Source organism: Schistocerca serialis, chromosome 7 (assembly GCF_023864345.2).
Source record: "Schistocerca serialis cubense isolate TAMUIC-IGC-003099 chromosome 7, iqSchSeri2.2, whole genome shotgun sequence".
NCBI lineage: Eukaryota > Metazoa > Arthropoda > Insecta > Orthoptera > Acrididae > Schistocerca > Schistocerca serialis.
Window position 1 is genome coordinate 33,738,455 of NC_064644.1, and position 26,027 is coordinate 33,764,481.

The following is a 26,027-nucleotide window of genomic DNA, read 5'->3' on the forward strand; positions in this document are numbered from 1 at the left end:
CCCATCATTAGCAGGGAGCAAGATTTTGTCTTCTGTCTGATGGACTTTAACTCATCGCCTTGCTATATCACCTCTCTTCTTATGGGCATTGTTGTTTACCAATTTATTCTTGTACAATTACTGTGCTAGAATCGCCAGCGTAGTGCAACACAATCTGTCCCAGTGCACGATAAATGTGTGACTACTTCATGTCCTTGATTGAATACAACATTTTCATTTAAAATGTTTGGAATTAAAAACTGTGTATGAATTACGTTTATGCTGCACTCAGTACTTTAGTAAAATGTGTATCACGTTTGGGTATGTGTGTTGCGATCCATAATTTTAATCAGATCGTAAAACATAATCACCCATCCTTTCAGAATATGTCGTGAAAACTGGTTAGGTATTTCAGCTACAGCAAACATGAAGGTTGTTACTCGGAAACTCAGGTACAGTAGAGTACTTTTCACTGCACATAACGGAATGTTGAAGAGGGAAATGTCTGTGGTGAAGAGGAGCAGCAGCCTTTTCAGTAGTAGCAAGGGCAACAGTCTCGATAACCGACTGACCTGGCTTTGTAACATTAGATAACACAGCCTTGCTGTGGTGGTACTGCCCATGTCTAAAACCCAAGGGAAAACTACAGCCATAATTTTTCACGAGCTGTGCAGCTCTGCTTTATGGTTAAATAATGATGGCATCCTCTTGGGTAAAATGTTATGGTGGTAAAATAGTCTTGGAATTCGGATCTCCAGGCAGCGACTGCTCAGGAGGGTGTTGTCATCAGAAGAAACAAAACTGGCGTACTATCGATCGGAGAGTGGAATGTTAGAGCACCTAATAGGATAGGTAGGATAGAGAAATTAAAAAGGGAAAACGAGAGGTTGAAGCTAGACATTGTGTGAATTAGTAAAGTATGGTAGCAACAAGAGCGGGTCTTCTGGTCAGGTCAATACAGGGTTATCAACAGAGAATCACAGAAAGACATTGCAGGAGTAGCTCTAATAAAGAATACGAACATGGGAATAAAAGAAAGTTATTGTGAACTGCATACTGAAAGCACACAAATCCAATACCTACAACAGTAGTTCAACTACAAAGGGTGTCCCATTTACCTTACTCACCCAAAATAAATTTTTCTGATGCATTAAATGAAAACTTGTTTCACCCAATGTTTTTCAACAAATTACCAATAAATATTGAATTCAAAAGCACTGTACTGTACAGTAACTGGATCTTTTGGTTGTACAGTACCGTATTACAGTGTTTACGACAATGCAGAAGTAACATGGTCCTTTGTAGTAACTTTCACTGCGATACTACCGCTGCATGAAAAACAGAGCTCAAAATGGTGAACATCGGCATTCATACATTGCAAGAAGGACGTCCTACATCGAGCTATTACTTCCTCTGTGATGGCTGTACCAGCATTAATACTGCGTTGCTTCATGTCCTCTGGTGTCGTTGGAACATTTTGATACACAGATCATTGACTACTCCCCACAGAAAAAATCCAATGGTGTATGGTCTGGAGATCGGGCATGCCAACTACCTGGTCCATCACGTCCAATCCACCTACCACGGAGTTTCGTCCCAGAATTCGTCGTGTTCGTAAGGCATTATGTGCAGCGTATCCATCACGTTAATATCAGAAGTACGAAATCCAAAAGAACAGGAAGAGTGTATCTAAAAATCGGGGATATAGTCTGCCATTTTGATTGCCATTTAAAAATAAAGGGCCGATAAAGGTATCACCAATAATTCCACACCAAGCATTGACATTACATGGACGTTGATGCTATACCTGTCGGAGCCATCGTGGATTGTTTATGAACCAATAATGAATATTTCTCACATTGACAATTCCTTTGTTGTGGCGTGAAGCACAGTCGTGAAAAAGAAAATCTGAGAATAAATCAGGATTAGTTAGAAGTTGTTGCTGTGCCCGCTGACAAAATTGAACCCTGTTGTTGAAGTCATTTCCATGAAGTTCTTTGTGTGAACCAACAGTGGAAGGATGGAATTTACGGCGTTGCAGAATGCGATGTGCACTTGTTTTCGAGGCAGCAACTTCAAGTTTAATTCATCGTTTGCTGAGTAGAGCACTGAGCACAACGACCTTGGCAGCTACATCTGTTGGTCTTCTACGATGATTTCGAGGTCTTGCATTTAAACTTCCAGTTTCACATAGGAGAAGTGAGACTACCAAACATCCCGCGAGAAGGCGATGACTTATCACGCAACCGTCTGCTGTAGAGCAGTTGTGTCTGAAGAGAATTTCACCCGCCTATAGCAAATTACAGTACAGGTATGCGCAGAATAGTACAAGATAGACATAATGACATAATATTCATAATGTTCTCTAACAATGTTTAACATAAAAATGCAAGTTACTAAATTATTTCCTCTCAGCAAACTCTCCTCGTCTATCAGCGACATTTCTACCTTACCGTCATGAGTGTACATCACACTTCTTTACACAACAAAAACTGTATTCACAATTTACACAACCGCCATGCAGTTACTAAGTTACTTTGACGCATGACTACACGTGTCTGCACCGTACTGTACGCTAAAGCAACATCAAATGAGGTGCATTGGGTGGGTGATGGATGGAGGGGGGGGGGGGGGGGTGGATGGAGACACAGGGACACCTGCATTTACACCATTGGAAATCATGAACAAAACACACATCTCTACTAGAGCACTACATGGGTAAGTAAAGTGTACAATAAAGGCACTAAACACCTCGGTTTTTTTCGCAACCTGTGTACTATTTATCGTTTGCATATCTATGTCTTATTGACAAAAATGGTACAGTCTGATATATTTTTGTAGAACTCTTGGAGAGTGAAAGTGTATTCTTGAATTAAATGTACATGTTATCATTTTAAAAAAGTAACCTCCACCTCATATCTCCTACATAAACCCTATACCCTCAGCAAGAACTATCTAATGATGTTACAGAACACTGGTTGAAACAATTTTTCGTTTAACGCTACAGAAAAAAGTTATTTTTCGTGAGCAAGATAAATAGGATACTGCGTATATGCCAACTAGCTCTGCAGATGAAGATGTTTGATAAAATAATAGAACTTACTCTAATAGTTAAGGGGACAAAAATTTAACTGTGGTGGGGGACTAGAATTCAATAGTAGGGAGGTGTAATATAGTTGAATATGGACTTGGGGTAAGGAATAAAAGAGGATGCCACCTGTTGGAATTTCGCACAGAGCATAATTTAATCATCCTTAACACTTGGTTTAAAAATCATAAAATACTGACATGTTCTATTTACAGAAGAATGGAACAACTGGTAAAGCTCACATCAAAGAAGCTAAGTTTGGATTCCGGATAAATGTAGGAACATGCGAGGCAATACTGACCATATGGCTTCTCTCAGAAGTAAGGTTAAGGGAAGACAAACGTACGTTTATAGCACTTGCAGGCTTAGAGAAAACCTTTGACAATGTTAATTGGGACACCCTCTTTGAATTTCTGAAGACAGCAAGGGGTTAATAGAGGGAGCGAAAGACTATTTACAACTTGTAAAGAAACCGATATCAGTTACACGAGTCGAGGGGCATCAAACAGAACTAGTGGTTGAGAAATGAGTGACGCATTATTGTAGTCTATTGCTGAAGTTATTGAATTTGAACACTGAGGAAGCAGCGAAGGAAACCAAGGAGAAATTTTGAAACGGAATTGAAGTTAAGGGAGAAGATATAAGAACTTTGAGGTTTCTCTCAATGACATTGTAATTCTGTCAAAGGCGGCGTAAGACTTTGAAGAGCAGTTGGTTGCTGTCTTTGAAAGAGGTTATAAGATAAACCTCAACAAACGTAAAGTAGAGGTACTGGAATGTAGTGAAATGATAGCAGATGAAGGAGAGGAAATTGATTCGGAAATGAAATTCAAAAACTAGTATATGAGTTTTGATATTTGGACAGTAAAGTAACAATGATGGATGAAGTAAAAAGGATGTAAAACGGGGATTGGTCCAAGCAAGCAAAACATTTTTGAAATAGAGAAATTTGTTAACACCTAACAGTAATTTAAGTGTTTTTCTTTTCTGAACGTAATTGTCAAACGTGTAGCCTTGTATGGAAGTGTAATGTGGATGATAAGCACTTCAGACTAAAAGCAGATAGAAGTTTTTGAAATGTGATGCATAAAAGAATGCTGAAGATTAGATGGACGTATCATGTAACTAACAGCAGTGGATAGAACTGGTGGAAAAAGGAATTTATGGCCTAACTGACGAAAAGAATAAGTTGATAGGAGACGTCCTGATGTATCATGGAAAACGAAGTTTGTAGAGGGGATGGGGGTTGGGGGGCAGAGGGGTGAAAAACTGCAAGGGGAGATCAAGGCTTGAATACAGCAAGCAGGTTCAAGTGGATGTAGGTTGCGCCAGTTATGCAGAGATGAACAGGCTTATAGAGATTAGATTAGCATGGAGAGCTGCATTAAAGAAGACCTCGAATCGAAGACCAAGAACGCAAATGTAAAATGTGTTTTTGTGGCCAGTGGAAAAATGAAATAACAGATCCAATATTGGCTTGGTGCAGGTATATGATAAACCAATTTTAAGAGTGTTATCTATAAATCATTACAGTTTTCATTTCTAAAGGTCAGTAAATTTACTTCTGAAAATTTATTTAAATTATTTAACTGGCTATAGCACATATCATCAAGTATGACTCTCTTCTTAATAAAAAATCAGTATTTATATGACTATACTTCTGATTATATAGAGACTGTAAATATGTTTAGTTCCTCAAATAAGCTTAAGTAGAATATGAAGGTAATTATCGCTACATGAATGAGTAGTGCATGAGGTACTTACATTGTAAAATAATAAAATAATGTCATATTTTACTCTCTACCTCATCATGCCATCCTTCACGTTGTACACCTCTTTAATAGCGGTAACGCCACCTAAAAGTGTGTCACCAGAAGAGGGCAGACACGAGGCCGCGTGTTTACCTGGACGCGGGTTGCCGGCTGGTCGGCTTGGTGACCTGCGTATGGTTGAGCCGCTGCTGCCATCCAGCCGTCTGCTGGATCCGCTGTTGTCGCTGCAGCAGCTGCTGGCGCTGCTGCATCTGTTGCCTCTGCTGCAGCTGTAGCTGGCGCTGTTGCAGCTGCTGCTGTCGCTGCTGCAGCTGCATCTGCCGCTGTTGCAGCTGCTGTTGTCGCTGGTGCCAGCTATCCTGTTCCTGCAGTGGCTGCCGGCGTCCATTGCTGTGAGAAACAGGCTACATCAGCCCTGATAAAACATTCATTTTAACCTGTGGAAGTGTTTAAGCTTCCAAATTATTATGGAAAGGAAGTAGAAGAGATTATGCATTCGCCTGTTCTTGAGGATACAAAATACACGGAAGTAGCATTGTATTTCAACCTTTGTATTCCAGTTGTGTTCAAAAGTTAATCATGATTAGGTGTTACTGCACATTTCCTGAATAACATAACAGAAGGATTACACAATAAGATAAAGTTCAGCTAAACACCAGTTATTATGTTTCGAAAACATGAGACTAGCAAAAGCTTAAACGAGTACCATAATAAAACTAGAAATACCACAGTAAAGTGGATATGATTAGCCCTGCCAAGCGACATGGCGTCCTTGATAACATTCTTTAGGATTAGCTGCCCATACATCTAGAACAATCCTTCGTGGTGGATAAGGGGCTAACAAATCCCATACAATTCACTGGCACCCACAAAAGCCGAGAGGTTTTCTGAGCATTCTCTGTCGTCGATCTCGTTAACTGTGAGAAACTCGACCATCTGAGTAGCCCAGTAAGTACGAATATTCTCTTCAATGAAAACGAAGTCTGAACAAACTGCAACTTTGACAAGTAAAATACGTTAGCCATATTCCTTTAACTACCAACCAAGATACGAAGCATTGTACACCCATACAAGATTTATCTCCCCAAAGTTGGGCTCTACCACCACCAAACGTGATCGCATTCCAGAATGTCCTGTCGTCAAAGTGGCTAACACTTCCTCTCCAGACGACGTCTGATAATTCTCAAGCGAGGTTTGTCGGCAAAGAACACATGCCTTCTAAAATTCATGGCTTAAAGTCGTTTTTCTTGACCTATATGAATGCATTACCAGCTGTAACCCACAAGGACCTATCGAACCAGATCCATTCCTAGCGTCTGTGCAGAGGATTGTGAACTGCCTCTGACCACCCGGCGAGAACTCCTCATGGTGCGACATGTACACAAAGTGACTCTCTGAACATCCTGTTGTTAGTGTTCAATGTAGATCTAGACAGATACTCCGCAAGCTTACGTATCCTGTACCACTCCTAACCTTTTGCCTTTCTGTTCTACTCGCAAAAGAGCCCTAATTTCTAGTGTCTGATTTTTGTGGTCCTTACGTGCAGTGTGTGTTGGCGGCAGAAGAATCGCTTGGCATTGAGTTTAAAACGCCGGTTTCCTAAATTTTCTCAATACTGTTCCTCAAAAACAACATCGAATATCGCCTTGCATCCAGCGATCCCCATTTCAGTTTTCAAAGAATCTCCGCAACACTTGAGTGTTCGTCAAACATACTACACACGTCAAAAAAAGTTTTTCATCGCCCAAGTTCCCAGAACTCCTGAATATAGACATTGACTGTGGATACTGTATCACAGACACAACCCATTTGACTGTTCAGAAATGTCACTAAACCCAGCCAAAGATGTAAACAACCATGCATGAGCAGCATCTATTAGACGGATGGGGTCCGACAACCGATCAGTTACACTCACTCCACCGGGAAGGAGGTACACAGCAAAAACGGAAAAGTTCCGGGCGCACGCTTACGAATGTAAAAAATGTTCGCTGCATTCATTAAGCACTTGCTTGCAGTTCAGGAAAACCGATTCCCCCGAGTTAGCAGAGAGCTGCAAATTCCGCAATCGGCCATTTGTAGAGTACAAAGGAAAAGGTTAGTAATGGAATATTATCGTCTATAATTGGCTGAAGTGCTTTCCAAAGCTGATAAGGTGAAAAGAATCGAGTTCTCCGAGTTTGTCCTTGAGCAAATGGAAGCAGATGACCAATTAATTTCGAAGCTGGTGTTTGGCAATGAAGCCACATTTCACACAACAGGGAAAGTCAGATGGCACAGTATCAGTATATCGGGCACTGATAATCCGCGAGAAACAGTTAAGCATGAACGTAATTCACCTAAGGTGATCGTTTCCTTTGCCATTTAGGCCAATAAAGTTTTTGGTCCTTTTCTCTTCGAAGGTGCAACTACAACAAGGCAAACCTTTCTGGAAAGGTTGCAGAATTGGCTGTTCTCTCAACTCTAACAAGAAACACATCAATTTATATTACAGCAGGACGAGGCGCCTACCCATTGTCATTTATTTGTGTGTGTCTATTTGAGCAAAAGGTACCCACAGCAATAGATCGACCGCCAGGCAAATTTGTGACAGACCACTTCATCACTGGCCTTCAAGAAGCCCTGACCTCAGCCCCTATGAGTTTTTCTTTGGGGTATGTTGAAGATATGGCGCTTTGACCATGTCTACGAGCTAACATTTAAAATCTAAAAAAGGAATAAGTGCAGCCTTCAAAACTGTTACACTGAAGATGCAACAGAGAGTGTGGAATGAGTCCAAGTATCATGTTGATGTCACCTGGGTGTCTGGAGTGGTTCATACTGCACTTTATGGACGAGTTCTTTACTGAACAAAATCTTTGTTAAGTACTCTTCACATTTATTAATTACCCAAGAGTCCATCATATATCCTTGATTAAATACAGATTTTCAAAGTTGCAACATTGTTTTTGAATCACCCTGTATATTGGGGTTACTAGAGCAATTTTCAAACTTTTTAAAATCAAGAAATTTCTGCTAAATTTCACAATAAAGAACTAAAAATTCACCAAAAAATATGATTCTTCCAAAAAGATGGATTTTAATAACAAAGAAGTTAAATTAAGAGATGTGGAGCTAGCTCCGAGTTACAGCTACGGTTGTGAACCATAGAGGGGCCAGTTCTTCAAGGTTGAAGGGTAAGCATTTCCTCCATACCCTATATGCTATGGTTTTTCCACCAATACTCGGGTGGCTGAGTGCACTGGTTTCCCACTGGGTGGTAGGGGTCGCCACAAATAGTTTTCCTCATATCTTCATAAAAAACTTATTTTTCTACATTATAAATGTAACTGTTGGTATCTTCAAAGTTCAATTTTTTCTGTATATTTCAGTTTCATAACACTGTAGCAAATATTATACATCAATCTTATTGATAAATTGGATATCCTCATTCCATTATAAATTGGTTCATTGAATCTAATTTTTGTCTTATTCACATGAATCACACAAAGATTTCCTTAAATTTTGTTCTTCCTTCAAAGTTTGCTTTCATTGTCAGTTATTGCCATTTTTTGCATTTGAGACAAATTTTAAATCCACTCATTTTTCATCGTCTTTCGAGATACTGAATTATTCATTAACTTGTAGAAATCTTTTCCAAAACAATTTTTTCCTGTAGTCTTCATCTCAGTTATCATATATATATTTTTTTCAATCAATCAGATTGTTTAAATTGTAAAATTCTATGTATTTATTCTATCTTCATTCCTAGAGACAAATATTGTTTAAGATTTCTGTTGTGAACTACATAATTTTTTTCATCATTCAATGGCATTAATTACTTTTTCTTTAGTCCCAGACACAGTTTTATTTTCAGGAGCTAATAGTAAATCTTTATCCTCATCATATCAATTTTTCAGATATTCTAAACCTATTTCAAATGTCTATCCATAACTGAATTATCACCAATTCACATGGTTTATTAGAACCAAAATTATTTGGATCATTCCATTCAAATCCATCATATGGCAAATATTGCGTCACAGGAAAGCTCTATAAATTATTTGCATCTAAATATGTCAAACAATTTGAAGTCTTACTTGAGTTATAAACTTTCAAATATTTCTTTTGACATATTGTATGCATCATTGAGAAATAGTACCGCTAATTCCTTTTTCAACAATTAAAATCGTATCATAACCATCTAATAACAATAATTAAACATTTTTCATTTTTAACACCATACCCCAATTTAAATTAGCTGCCATAAAGTACTATGATGGATCTAAATCATTTGATCTTATATATGTTTTTCTAAAATTTTACATTTGATAACCCAAACATCAATGTTAAGATATACATATTGATATTCAAGAAGATTTTTTATATTACATTTTTCCAAACTAATTTTGTGTGTTTATAATTATCATCACTAACATCATATTCGTTTATTTTATTACAAAACTTGCCTTTTTCTTCACAGATTTTATAACTATCCATATGAACATCAGGATAAACTACTTTTTCAATCACTAAATTTACTAATTTTTCTCGAAAATAATTTTTAGTATTTGTCATTTGAACATAACTTAAATATGTTGATAGTTTGTCAAGAATTGAAACCATAAACTTAAATGTATCAATAAACCTCATTTTCATTTTTTCTTTTTTCTCAGAATTAATACACCTATCTTGATTATGTGGTATTAGGTCTATTTCTCCTTAATCATAAACAAGTTATTTTGTGAAAAAATGAAAATCAAATCCTGATAAATTATGTAAATAAATAGGCACAAAATGTGGATGCTTTACTTGTAAATTACAGATACTAAATAACGAATTTATCTATTTTCCACTTAAATAAATGATCTTGATGACAAATTTTTAAATAATGGCATTCACATAATGAACATGGAGTGATTCCTCACTTCTCAGTGGATTCATTTCTTCAATTTCAGAATATAAATTACCAATTTCTTCAACTTCTTCCTTCATATATCCAACAAACTTATGACAGTTTGGTGCTCAATACCCAACCAGATTTTCACAATACCCATCCATATATTTCATGTAATAACAAAATCCGCTTGCTTCATGTTTTTGACACTTCACTGTATATGATTTTTCAGGATAAGGCCGACGATTATTCATTTTTAAAATTCATCTTTCAGGATAAGTATAAATAACGAATGGAATCTTCATTGTATGTTAAAAACTTTAACTGATAACTCAATTTCTAATGGATTATTAACTGAATAATTTGTCATGGGACTATAATTTTTCTTTATTATTAAAATGTAGTAAACATACATCAAAAATAACTTTTGATTCTTTATGTTCTGAGATCTGAATTCTACTAAGCTGGAATAAATCTGTAATCCAACAATAGTAATTTTTCACAATTTTCAGAATGTTATAAATTAATGTTTACTTTTAATATATTTTGTTATTTTCAGTTTGCATATGTGACATGAATAAGCATTAAAACATACAATAACTTTATTTTCAATTTTTGGATCCTTCAGTTATAAATGCAAAATCAAAATCATCATCTTTTCCATCAATAACATTTTCAACATTTTTACATTTACTGATTCTTTGTGGAGCTTTATTAACAGGATATAATGCTGTTTTTATTGAACACAGAAAACATTTCTGATCATTATTTTTAGATTTACTGATTCTTTGTGGAGCTTTATTAACAGGATAGAATGCTGTTTTTATTGAACACAGAAAACATTTTTGATCATTATTTTTAATACTAATACAAACACTCTTTTCTTTTATTTTTCTGATAAATTGGTGTAATTACCATATTACATACAATAATTCCTAACTGTTATCCAATAATTCGAGCTACACTTCAACCAGATCCTAATGCCTGAAACTCAGTCATTCACGATATAATTTCTTTTTTCCATTTTTATAAGATTTAATCAAATCTCTTTCATTCATAATAGTATAATTATGTGGCTGAAATCTAATTGCGGTGTAGATGAGTTGCCCACTGTATTTTAGAACCTGATGATTCGATACTACAGTTGGAAAAGAATCTAAAATTTTTGAGCTGTTAACTAATTTTAAATTTTCTTTCACAATTTACATAATTTTTAGTTTTGAAGCATTCAAAAGAATCTGGATCAGGCAATTAAGGTGACCTCTAAATTTACAGATTGTAACTTGTTTTCCAATGCTTTATTAACTATGTCTCATTAACCTTAATTTTTTGCTTCCCAGATGCATTAGCAGAAATTGAAATATTTCTTTTAGTTGCTTAGTTTCAACATTTTTAAACATTTCAGCATCAGTTTCAATCCCAAAATAAGGTAATTTTTCCCAAACATTGTCTTAATATTTTCCAGAATATTATAATGTGCTATTATAAAAGAGCAACTCATCTGTTTTAAATGAAATGCAAGGAAATAATCGTCTGGCATTGCTGGCCGGGAGGCCCATACGGGGGAGTTTGGCCGCCATATATCAAGTCCTTTTTAGTTGATGCCTCTTCAGCGACTTGCGAGTCAATGATGATGAAATGATGATGGACACACAATACCCAGCCATCTCAAGGCAGAGAAAATCCCTGACCCCACCAGGAATAGAACCCCAGAGACCGTGCAAGGTGTAGTGAGAATGTTGCTGCAAGACCACAAGCTGCAGACTCTGTATATACAGTATCCACTTAAATTATTTCTTTTACAATCTACATGGAGTTCATTAACTGTAATCTGTATCCATTTTGTTGCCAATTATAAAATTATTATAGAAAAAAACGCTAGCCACTAGACCACAAGCTGTACATTTTTATTTTGGTCCAAATTTTTTGTCACTTATTTTTCTTCATTAGTGAAAAGAGAAATACTTGTTCCTAAAATAAAAAAAGGGAACTACAAATTCATTAAGCATTATTAAAAATTACTTGAATATAGATAAAAAATTAACTGATGTCAATTTTTAAATTATGTTTATACAATTGGGTTAAAGCTGATTATCACCAGTGGCAGCTGAAACAGCCTTTGAGCTGTGCTGAGATTTGTTATTTTTGAAATGTTCTAGAACAAAACTTTTACATTTGCTTGAATATTTCTCTTTAGATGGTGGATGATGGTCAAAGGAATCAAAAACTTTTATTTTCTTGACATTTTAAACATTTCTTTGTTAACTCTGATGAATCTGAACTTAATTCTAATAATTCTATACATCTTCTTTTGTTACACTCTCGATTTCTAATTTTCTATTAATACTAATATCACTAAATGGTCGTTGTTGGAAACATGTACATCCCTTGTAATAGCATTTAGAAATATGTTTTCTGCATATACACAGAAGTCGATTACTATTATATAGCTTTCATGATACTCATTAAAACATTGTGTACATATTGTTCTGTAACCATCCTTTGTATATTTTTGTAAATTCAAATTGTCAACTGACTGTTCAATTTTGCTCATTTTACAATGCCTATTTTATGCAGACTTGAGATTGTTTGACAATTGTTTAATTGCTTCCACTTAATAGAAAACATTTATAACATTAAAAAAATTATACAGTAGTTATAGCAACAATGTAAAGAAAGACATATTGCTACTTACTGTGAAGATGACACATTAAGTTGCATGCAGGCACCATTTAAAGACAGTTACACAAAGCTTTTGGCTTCATTAGCAGAAGAGAAACACAAACCATTCATACACCAATGGAAGCACACCTCACACCCATACAACTGCCAACTCTGGCAACTCAGACCTGTTCAAGGTTCTGTAACTTATTCTTTAAAACAGGAATTAAGTTCAGATGATTTTATACAATTTACATAACATATAAGATTTAGCTAACTAAAAATTAATAATATTAAGGAAAAATTTTTCTAATAAAAAATTTCTGAATAAATGCAGTACATCCAAGCCAGAAATAAATCTCTATCAACTGTAATCTTCAATGTATTTGATTTTATCAACCAAAACAATTATCAATCAAACTTAGGAATATGGGTTAAGATATTTGGTTTCCATAGTTTGAACAGAAAAAAGTGTTGATTACAAGCAACCTTTTATATTTTATTCTATGGCTATAGAAAGACAGAAACCAGCCCAGACACATGGTACAACTGAGAAAGAGGTATCGAGACAAGAGTGTAGGAGCCAGAAGGAATGGCCCAGCAACGTGGAAACAAATACAATAGAAGATAGAGAGTGGAAGCGAACAGCAGGACATCCTGGAACACCAGTAAAACAAGAAAATAATCAAGAAAACCAGCAGAGGGAATGGATAACAGTGGTGAGAGGCAGGAACAGACATGCCAGACAATGGGAAACCGAGATAAGAAAAGAAATGAACAGAAGAAAAATCGGACCGAGACAAGGGGAAAGCAAAATAAAGGCAGCGGAAAGAAGTGGCTGGCTATAAATGGGAAAACTATAAAAATATACGACAAAGGAAGGAAGAATAGAATACATGAAGGAAAACGGAGTAAAAGGGAAAATACATTGTGACCTGGTGAATGAAAAACTAGGAAGCAGAGCTTTCAAAATAGGCATTCCACTGCAAGACCTAGAACAAGTTCACAGTGGAAATTTCTGGCCAGAAAATGTAATATGCTGGCACTTTCGGCAACCCTGGATGTTTAGAGGCCCAGCAACCAGGCACTAATACAATAACATGGAACATAGAGGGCCTAAGGGAATTCTGAATCTGCTCCTGAGAAATATCATGGCCGATTACGACATTGGAGTACTCACAGAGACAATGGTAAAAGAGGACACAAAACTGAACATCCCAGAATTTTACAATTTTCGAGCCTATGCGATACAGTACAATAGAAGAGCTAGGTCAGCGAATAGTGTGCTATGTATCGTTAAACCACAAGTGGCGCCTTTTAAACTTCTGTTAAGAGAACATGTTGGCTGTCAGGACAGGGATTGGAGTTATAGTAGCAGTCTACTTTAACCCAGGCCACACCGCAACAGACATAACAGATAAACTAGGGATGACCTGGAATAACGGTAGTAGCAAGGACAAGATAATCATTATGGGATACCTGAATTGCGCAATACATAGGCAAGATAGAAAATGCAAAGAAGTAATGGAATATCCAATAAACAAAGGCTGCCCATCCAGTTAGCCATGCGGTCTAACACACAGCTTTCCAGGCAGAAAGGCGTGCTTGTCCACGGCACGAATCGGCCTTGCGGATTAGTGTCGAAGTCCGGTGTGCTGGCCAGCCTGTGGATGGTTTTTAAAGCAGTTCTCTATCTGCCTCGGCGAATGCGGGCTGGTTCCCCTTATTCCGCCTCAGTTACACTATGTCAGCGAATGCTGCATAAACATTTTCTTCGTGTATGTGTACACCATAATTACTCTACCAAGCAAACATTGGGGTTACACTCATCTCCACAGGGGTCCACTGGGAGCCAAACCGCACAATAACCCAGGCTTAGGTGTGGGGCGGCGGTGGTGTGAGTGGACTGCTATACCCTGTTTTGGGGTTGAGAACCACTGAGGGCTAAGGCATGGACGAGGCCTCTCCACCGTTTCTAGGTCCCTACTTTCATACAATACAATACAATATAAACAAATGCTTCACAGTACACAGCAGACAGGAGGAGTGGACATACATACAGCATAAGAGAGCCAGCACAATAGATCTAACAACCACAAAGGGCACCAGAACAAACCGACCTGCCACAACAGTGATAAAGGAAAAAGCAGTATTTTGTAAGCACTTTCCAGTACAAATAAATACAGAAAACATCAGAACCCTCAAATTATAAGAAATGCAAAATGTAACATTTGGCAAGATCCTGGACATGGAAATAATGAAAGGGAAAATTACAGAAAAAGATCAGGTGTGAAGAGCGAAAAGAGCAGGAAATATTGACGAGGGTGTCACCTGGCTGAAATCAAATATAATAAATGCCACCACACAAGACACAAATAGGAGAGCGATGCCATGGTTTGACAGAGAATGGTATGAGGAAAGAAAACTGACGCTGAAAACACTACAGGGTCATTCCACACCAAGTGGTCTAAAACTGAAAAAAGTTCCCACCATCATGGTCTCCAATTTTCGTCAAATTTTAACTGTAGCTTTAGTCAAGTGTTGAAGTAAGTTTCCCAAGATTTCAGGCCTCTAGCTGCAATAGCTGCTGATCTAGACCCCCTTGTCTGAAGTGTACTTAGTCCGTGTGCATGCAACATAAAAAAAATGTCATATTTGGAGTCTAATAAAATCGAAACTAATTCATAAGAATGGTTAGTAAGATGCGACCCTGTACAGTTTTTTTTGCTGATTCCAACGAAATTATGTATAACATTACTCATGCAAACCCCGGTCAAATAACTCGACTCAAAGTATACTTCAAAATTTGTCGTGACACAACGCGACAAATTTTGACCAATATTAAGACTGCAATGATTTCCTTGCAGTTGAAGATATGGACTTGAACTTTTGGCCAAGCTTCATGCTTGTGCTAGACATAATGCAGCCGGATTTGCAATGATCCAGGCCATATGGTCGCCCTGCAGTATCTCTTCAAATTAGGCAGTGTCAGCACAAACGGTAAAATTTACCAAAGTTTCAAGCCAATTACTAAAAAATAGTTGGCCTGAATCTGCTTGTGAATAGTATCACCTAAAAGAGAAACTCTTGCTCTACAAGACTGACATTTGTTTTTTTTGCAACGCGACCATTAAGTACTCATTAACTCACATCAAAGTTGTTATATTTTGTATGCGCGATGCACTAATTTTTCTTCATTTCTAGGAATTTGAATCTTAATAGTCGCTTAGAATTACTGATATAATTGGATATTTCATTCGTGTTTTATTCAGTGATTGGCCAGTGAGAGATGTCAGAAGTTAATGAAGAAGAAGAATCGTTGGCCCCCTGTTCAATTGGAAAAGATGCTGCTGCATCGAAGTGCCATGTTATCTTCTATGCTAAGAAGACTGGATTCAAAGCGTTTAGTGATTTCACAGAATGTGACCAGAAATTGCTTGTTTCGCGTTCAGAAGCCAAACTTGACGAAAATTCCATCATTTGCTTCCACCATGAAGCCCTCTTCCTACATGAATATCAAGCGATGCAAAAGAAATGTTGCAATCCATTCAAGAGGAGGAATCACAATGTAAAAGCTGGACTTAGACTGCTTGATAATGAAACAGCTGCCAAACTTTGCCTGTTAAAGAAAAAAGAAGTGATTGATATAAAACCTGGTCAGAAGCTTTGCCCTCGCTGCATGTCGGCACTGAACCAAAAGCTAGAAGATTCATCATCACTATCAACCCAATCTGAACAAGATTTCACAACGGATGAAACTGAACCAGCCATCAACAAAAGTTTATCATTTATTGGTGCTTCACCATTGAAAAGAAGACAACTAAGTAAAAGAGATAAGCAAAGCTATGCAAAAAGAAAGATCTTGGATGCACAAAGTTTAATTGGGAATCAAATTGCTGCTGCTGTAGGAATCAATTACGATGAACAGCCAAGTTCAAGTAAAAGTCGCCCATGCAATAATTGTGCAGATCTTGATAATCTTATAGAAGAGTTGAAAGAAAAATGTAAAGTGTCAAATCGTAGGACAAAAGTTCAAATATTGACCTTGGTTCCAAGAAGCTGGACAATTAAAGATACGACAACAGCATTTAATGTATCAGAAAGAATGGTAAAGCAAGCGAGAAAACTGAAGAATGAGCAAGGTGTTCTAGCTTTTCCAGCAAATCGGCAAGGAAGGAAGCTTTCAGATGAAGTTGTCCAGAAAGTACATGACTTTTTTCAAGATGACGAATTCAGCAGACTTTGTCCAGGGAAGAAAGACTGTGTGCCTGTGAGAATTTCAGGAACAAAGGTGTACAAGCAAAAGCGGTTGTTGCTTTGCAATTTGAAGGAAATGTACGTGTCTTATCAGAAGCAAAATGGACCAGAAATTGGCTTCTCAAAGTTTTGCGAGCTTAGACCAAAATGGTGTGTTACAGTTGGCTCTGCTGGAATGCACTCAGTTTGTGTCTGTACAATACACCAAAATGTCAAGCTTATGCTCACTGGTGCATCAATCAATGAAGACTACAAGGAAATTCTTAGCAAAGCTGTTTGCAGCTTGGAAAACAAGGATTGTATGCTTCATCGTTGTGAAAACTGCCCTGGTCCAGAAGGTGTAGAAGCAGTTATTGCAACATATTTTGAAGATAATGACCCTGAAGAACTGATTGAGTACAAACAATGGATTCATACCGACAGGGATACTTTAGAAACAAAGCAGCTTTCAACAGAAGAGTATGTTGAAGATATTGCAGCAAAAATTTGGAACCTGTCTTGTCATCACTACATTGCCAAGCATCAAAGCCAGCACCTGAAAGCTCTCAAAACTGATTTGAAAGAAGGCGAATTCATAATACTAATGGATTTTGCTGAAAACTATTCATTTATTGTTCAAGATGCAGTGCAAGGCTTTCACTGGGAAAACAGTCAAGCAACAGTTCATCCATTTGTAGTCTACTACTGTGAAAACGAAGAGGTGCAATGTGTGAATCTTTGTGTTATTAGTGACTGCCTTCGACACGATACGATTACTGTCCATGTTTACATTGGAAAAGTAATCAATTACCTGAAGATGCAATTTTCCAAAATAAGCCACATCCACTACTTCAGTGATGGTTCAGCTGCACAATATAAGAATTTCAAGAATTTTCTCAACTTATGCTATCACAAAGAAGATTTTGAAATAACAGCAGAATGGAATTTCTTTGGAACAAGCCATGGAAAGTCGCCTTGTGATGGCATTGGAGGCACAACAAAACGGTTGGCAGCAAGAGCAAGTTTGCAACGTCCATATGAAAACCAGATTCTAACACCCAAAGATCTTTTCAACTTCTGCAATGATAATATCAATGGAATCAAATTCTTTTTCATCAGCAAAGAGGAAGTTGAAGAAGAAAAAGCTTCTCAAGAAGAAAGATTCCTGCAAGGGCACACTCTAGCTGGCACAAGAGAAAACCACCATTTTTTGCCCATTGATATGACGACAATTAAGGTCAGTAGAGTTTCTAATGATGCGACATCTTTTTTGGCCAAAATTAGTGCTGCTGAAGTAGTAGTTCAAGTCATGGATCTTCAGCCTGGGCAGTATGTTGCTTGCATTTATGAAAAGAAATGGTGGATTGGAAACATCGTTGAAATCTCAGTCGAACAGAAAGATGCTTTCATAAGCTTTATGCATCCTCATGGTCCTGCAAGTTCATTTTATTGGCCCTTAAGACGTGATACTTGCTGGATTCCAGAACAACTTATCATTGGTGTTATTCCAGCTCCATCAGTGACATCATCTGGTCGGCAATACAGTTTTCCTGAAAGCATTCTCTTGCAAATCAACGATGCTTCCAGAATGATGAAGTAACTGAGGAAGACAGGCTTGGGAACCTGCATAAAGAAACCCACAATCAGGCTTGGGATCCTGTGGTAAAGACACCCTGTAATCAGGCTTGGGAACCTGCAGTAAAGATACCCACCCGTGGCTGTTACTGCATGGCTATCGGGCGTGGCCCCTATGGCGATGGGGATGCTGGTTTTATTGTGATAACCAGTAATGGCTCAGCCATCATGGACCAACGCAGGGCACTGCGCACACAAAATATAAGATACTTTGACCTGAGTAAATAAGCACTTAATGGAAGCGTTGCAAAAGAAAAATATATCCATCTTGTAGAGCAAGAGTTTCTCTTTCAGATGATACTATTCACAATTAAATCCAGGCTGACTATTTTGTAGTAATGGGCTTTGAACTTTGGTAAATAAAGCCATTTGCGCTGACACTGCCAAATTTGAAGAGATTTTGCAAGGCGACTATAAAGCCTGGGTAGTTGGAAATCCAGCTGTATTATGTCCAGCACAAAGATAAGACTTGGTAAAAAGTTCAAGTCCATATCTTTATCTGCAAGGAAATTATTGCAGTCTGAATATTGGTCAAAATTTGTCGCATTAAGTCACGACAGAATTAGGGGTACACTTTGAGTCGACTTGTTTGACCGGATTTTGCATCAGTAATCTTATAATTAATTTCGTTTGAATCAGCACAAAAAACTGTACAGGGTCTCATCTTACTAACCATTCTTATGAATTGGTTTCAATTTTATGAGACCCCAAAAATGGCATTTTGTCTGATGTCGCGCGCATGCGAACTTACTACCCTTCAGACAAGGGGGTGTAGATCAGCAAGTATTGCAGCTAGAGGCTTGAAATCTTGAGAAACTTAATTTAGCACTTGACTAGTGCTACAGATAAAATTTGAAGAAAATTGGAGACATGATGGTGGGAAGGTTTAGACCACTTGGCATGGAATGACCCTACAGAAAACTAGAGGACAAATTCCCCATAGAAACATGGAAAGACAACATAAGAAAAGTAATCTGTTCAGAAGAAACAAGAACCACGATCAAGACATCTAGGACCCGACAGGCTGATGAGATCCTCACCACAGGTAAAACTGCGAGAGTGATATAGAAATTGAGGAACAACATACCACCAACAGGAGATGGAATAAGAAATGAACATAACACATAAAACAGAAAGCACAAGAATACCTGACGATAAGGACCTCCTTTCTAAATAAATGTATAGATTTAGAAAACATACCAGGCGAATGGAGAAAGTCCACAATAAAACCACTATATAAGGGAAAACCAGGCACAGAGAACCCAAACACGTACAGAGGAGTAGCGTTGGAATCCACGCCACTGACACTCCTAATGGGAATTCTCGCCAAAAGGCTGGCAGCGAAGCTCGAACCCTGTTTACGAGAGGAGCAGTTCGGTTTTAGGAAGGGACAGTCCACGACTCGGGCAGCAGAAAATCTGCCGGAACAAAAAAAACTCTGGTGGGTGGTTTGCGGGTTTAAATCACCTCGGGGTGATTACAGAAAAAGATCAGGTGTGAAGAGCGAAAAGAGCAGGAAATATTGACGAGGGTGTCACCTGGCTGAAATCAAATATAATAAATGCCACCACACAAGACACAAATAGGAGAGCGATGCCATGGTTTGACAGAGAATGGTATGAGGAAAGAAAACTGACGCTGAAAACACTACAGAAAACTAGAGGACAAATTCCCCATAGAAACATGGAAAGACAACATAAGAAAAGTAATCTGTTCAGAAGAAACAAGAACCACGATCAAGACATCTAGGACCCGACAGGCTGATGAGATCCTCACCACAGGTAAAACTGCGAGAGTGATATAGAAATTGAGGAACAACATACCACCAACAGGAGATGGAATAAGAAATGAACATAACACATAAAACAGAAAGCACAAGAATACCTGACGATAAGGACCTCCTTTCTAAATAAATGTATAGATTTAGAAAACATACCAGGCGAATGGAGAAAGTCCACAATAAAACCACTATATAAGGGAAAACCAGGCACAGAGAACCCAAACACGTACAGAGGAGTAGCGTTGGAATCCACGCCACTGACACTCCTAATGGGAATTCTCGCCAAAAGGCTGGCAGCGAAGCTCGAACCCTGTTTACGAGAGGAGCAGTTCGGTTTTAGGAAGGGACAGTCCACGACTCGGGCAGCAGAAAATCTGCCGGAACAAAAAAAACTCTGGTGGGTGGTTTGCGGGTTTAAATCACCTCGGGGTGATTACAGAAAAAGATCAGGTGTGAAGAGCGAAAAGAGCAGGAAATATTGACGAGGGTGTCACCTGGCTGAAATCAAATATAATAAATGCCACCACACAAGACACAAATAGGAGAGCGATGCCATGGTTTGACAGAGAATGGTATGAGGAAAGAAAACTGACGCTGAAAACACTACAGAAAACTAGAGGACAAATTCCCCATAGAAACATGGAAAGACAACATAAGAAAAGTAATCTGTTCAGAAGAAACAAGAACCACGATCAAGACATCTAGGACCCGACAGGCTGATGAGATCCTCACCACAGGTAAAACTGCGAGAGTGATATAGAAATTGAGGAACAACATACCACCAACAGGAGATGGAATAAGAAATGAACATAACACATAAAACAGAAAGCACAAGAATACCTGACGATAAGGACCTCCTTTCTAAATAAATGTATAGATTTAGAAAACATACCAGGCGAATGGAGAAAGTCCACAATAAAACCACTATATAAGGGAAAACCAGGCACAGAGAACCCAAACACGTACAGAGGAGTAGCGTTGGAATCCACGCCACTGACACTCCTAATGGGAATTCTCGCCAAAAGGCTGGCAGCGAAGCTCGAACCCTGTTTACGGGAGGAGCAGTTCGGTTTTAGGAAGGGACAGTCCACGACTCGGGCAGCAGAAAATCTGCCGGAACAAAAAAAACTCTGGTGGGTGGTTTGCGGGTTTAAATCACCTCGGGGTATGACCATGTGGTGCATTTGATCTGCGGTCGTCGCACAGTGGCGCTGGCAGCAGTCCACATATGCAGAGGTATGTTGGTGCATGTCAGAGTATGGTGCATCGAGTAAGCGTTCAGACGTTTTCAGACGTGCTAATGGTGACTGTGTATTGAAAATGGCTCAAAGAACACATATTGATGACGTTATGAGGGGTAGTATACTGAAGGCTGGTCAAACACAGCAGCTCGTAGCACGGGCCCTTCGTGTGCCACGAAGTGTGATCTCAAGATTATGACAACAATTCCAGCAGACAGGAAACGTGTCCAGGCGCTACAGTACGGGACGACCACAGAATACAACACCACAAGAACACCGATATCTCACCGTCAGTGCCCGCAGACGGCCACAGAATACTGCAGGTGGACTTGCTCGGGACCTTACCGCAGCCACTGGAACAGTTGTCTCCAGACACACGGTCTACAGACGACTGAACAGACACGGTTTATTCGCCCAGAGACATGCAAGGTGCATTCCACTGACCCCTGCTCACAGGAGGGCCGTAAAGTCTGGTGTCAAGAACACAGCACATGGTCATTGGAACAGTGGTCCCAGGTTAGGTTCACAGATGAGTCCAGGTAGTCTCAACAGTGTCCTTGAAAGGGACCTGCATGGAGATCATACTTTGATGTTGTGGGGTGGGATTATGATTGGTGCACGTACACCCCTGTATGTCTTTGACAGAGGAACTGTAACAGGTCAGGTGTATCAGGACATCATTTTGCATCAGTATGTCCGCCTTTTCAGGGGTGCACTGGGTCTCACCTTCTTCCTGCTGGATGATAAAACATGGCCCCACTGAGGACTACCTTGAAACAGAAGATATCAGGCGAATGGAGTGGCCTGCCTGTTCTCCAGACCTGAACCCCATCGAGCACGTCTGGGATGCTCTCAGTCGACGTATCGCTGCAGATCTTCAAACCCCTATGAAACTTCAGGCGCTCCGACAGGCACTGGTGCAAGAATGGGAGGCTATACCTCAACAGCTGCTCAACCATGTGATCCAGAGTATGGCAACCCGTTGTGCGGCCTGTGTATGTGTACATGGTGATCATATCCCATACTGATGTCGGGTACATGCGCAGGAAACAGTGGCGTTTTGTGGCACATGTGTTTCAGGACGGCTTTCTTAACTTACCACCAATACCATGGACTTAAAGATCTGTGTCGAGTGTGCTCCCTACGTGCATATGCTATTAGGGCCAGTTTTGTGTAATGCCACGTTGTGTGGCACCACATTCTGCAATTATCCTTAATTTATGAGCATGAGTATACGTGTGGTTTATGTCGACTACTCAAAAGGCTTCGATCTCATCAACAGAAAGGTTTTAATAGACGAACTGGGGGAACTAAGAGGGAAAACGAGCGAAATGACCCTGATATCGAATATACTGGCAAAAAAACATACACAGATAGACGATAGAATAGGCATATCTGACTGGCTGCCACAGACGATCAGCGTCCTTCAAGGTGATGCACTCAGCCCTATCCTATTTATCATACTCATGCACAATGTCATGAACCGCAGGAACAAGCACGTACATATACACCGATGACCTGGCCATTGCAGTGACAAATATAGACAAACTACAAGTATCGCTAAACACACTAAGTGAATGGGCGGAGCGAAATGATATCAAGATATACGAAGAGAAGACACAGTTGGTAGTGTTCAGGAAAAGAGGAGGACTCACTGTAGCAGAGAACGTCAAATGCAATGGATAACTCGTCAAGATGGTCAACAATTACAAATATCTGGGCATCACAATCCAAACAACGTGAAAACGTTTCAGACTACACATGAGATCTAGAGTAGTAGCGGCCAATAGTACTATGAACAAAATCAGAAATATCACACAACTATCGATCAGCACAGCTATGGACCAGTTTAGGCTAAAGACTTATGACCTAGAGTCAGTGAGAGAATACCTCACATAAAAACAGCTGGAAGAATTGGAGCGAGTAAAGGCTAGGTACCTGAAGAGAATTTTAGGAGTCCTACAGAACTCAAGATCAAGGCTAGAGTATGAGCCTACCAGGGAGACATCCCTGATAGAGGATTTAAGATGTAACCTCATACTCCCAGCTAGTGCTGACTTGACACAGCATCTACAAAATCTACATGAGAAGAAAAACAACATACCAGAGGACTTCTAAACAATGTCTGCTATGCAAGAATGGATCTGCATGTAAGCTAACCATGAAATGAGACACATGATGATGAAACAGGCAACCCATGGTTTTCACCACTAGGTGCTTTACAACAAATTATTTCATGAGCCAAATTACGAGTGTGTGTGTGAGTTTTGCTTGAAATTTTGTGACCGACACCAAATTATCAAATGCAAGAATAGACAGAAATCCATCGTACATTATAGCAAAGAAAAGTAAATGTAATCCTTTGTGTGGCATGTGTGTGTTACCAATAAATTAAAAAAAGTTTTATTCAATACATATTTGCAGAAGATCTGAGCACAGCCTCTGAAGATTTTAAAATTTTCAAAAAATATTCAATAAAGCTTTAAAAAATTACAGTTCAGATTACATTGAAATTAGATACGATGATCCAGTAGCTTTAGTATATAATTAAATCCAAAATGAAGCCAAATACATAACACCAAAAAACTGAAAAAAATTCATAAAATTTAAAAGACTAGTAATGAGCTCAAGAACTTGGGTTGCTGATGAAATGAAAAACTATTATATATCAAGTGCAGAGATATTAGTTGATTATCTGAAGTATTCAAAAAGTACAGACCAAAACAACTATCAAAAACTTGAAATCAAATTTGATAACGAACTAAAATTCAAACACAAGGAATTATAAGAAGTAAAAGAAAAAACCTAATGTTAAATAAGTAAGATTTACAAAAAAGTGTCAAAAAATGTAAAATGATATAGTAGATTTTGTTAGTACAAAATTAATACAAAAACATCACTTTTATAAAGTTGGTTGGACAATTAAAGATAAAATTTAATGTAGGTTATCTACATATAATGCTGGTCAACATCATGATAGTAAATTTGAATACTATTACATGAGAAACTGTATGAACAATCATGTTCTTGAAGACCTATTTAAATCACCCTTTAAAACACAAAGAAGAAAGATAAAATGTAATATAACATGAATTTTTTATGACACAAAATATTCTTTAGACATTTACATCTCCTCAGAAATCAGAGCCATTAAAAATATCTCAATAAATTATAGCTGAAATAACAAGATAATTGATAAAATTGTAATAGATAATCTGAGTGAGGAAGGAAGAAAAAGCAATAAATGAATGTCATTCAGTTTATCTAAACAAAGATAGACTAATCAGAAAATATTTTGATAGTGGTTATAAAATACACAAAACAAACCTCTATTTCAGTTAAAGAAAGGAATATTTGCAGATAAGATTAATAATGTATATTAGTCAGTCCTTACACACTCAAGACTGCTTTAGCTGTCATGTAAAATAATCGTACGTAATACTTATTTCATCACCTTTCAGATAAAATGAATAATTAACACCATCACTGGTCAAGTGATTTATAAATTTAGACACTTCATCACCATCATCATGATAAGATACAACAGAATAAATGAGAGTGGAAATTTCTTTGTTGTGAGTCCATTCATTTATACAAAAAATTATTAAAAACAATAACAACTGCTTTAGCATCCTCAACAATTTTATCCTCATGTTTCCAACTTTTATGTGAATTGTCACACCCTAACTATTTCTTATGAACTTTATCCCCCTTTTATCTCAAAACTTTATCAACAAGATATACATTTGGAACTTTTGTTTTTTGTAGCTCTTGCTTATAAGAAAATCTTGGGTCTGACAATATACCTTCTTCAGTTTCAAAAATATCTGTTGGCCAATTAGCACATAACTTTTCTTCAAAAATTCCTTTCCGTTTACTTATTCTCACTTTGTCTCTTTAAACTTTGGTTTATAATGATTAGTTAAAATTTTACACAGATTTAGAATTAATCAGATTGATCTACATCTTTAGGCTTCATTTTTACTGTCAAATGTTTTGTACTATTCTATTCATCAACTATTTTTTGAGCTAGATCGACCCACCCATTATTTTTAGTTAATACAGATTTACATCCCTAATTTATTTTTAAATTCTTTTAATTTTCCAGAATCCATTTCCACTAAATATGGTTGCCACCAACAACCTAAATCAAATGAAACAACATTTCTCCTTTAAAAAATTTTCGTCATTAGACTTTGTAATTTATTAATAATTTCTTCATGAACACATATCTTATGAAAGTTTATGATGTTTGAAACACGATTATTTCTTTTGTTATAAAAATTGAATAAATTCCTTCAATCCTCTCTCATCCATTTATAGTTATCATTTTGTGAGGATGATATTTCACTACTTTTTTCCTCTAGACACCAAAAATGATTTGATGTCTATTCAAGTAAATTAAATTTACTAAATAAAATTATTTTCACCTTTAGTAGAACATCTTTAACTGTATCTTGTAATTTACATTTATGCATTACTGTATACACATTGCTACCATTTATTTCATAAAATCATACACAATTAGTGTAATACCAAAACAAATAAATATTAAATTTGTATTTTTATTTTTATCATTGACAATAATATTTTCAGTGTGAAATCTTATTCAAAATTATACATTTTCCTCCCATTTCTGGTCATAAATGAAAATTCAATTATTTGTTTATGATACACCTTATTTTGCAGTATCTGACAAAATCTTTGTTTAAATTATTCATCTTTTCATTAAGATTTGTTCTAGCGACACATTTATTAAATT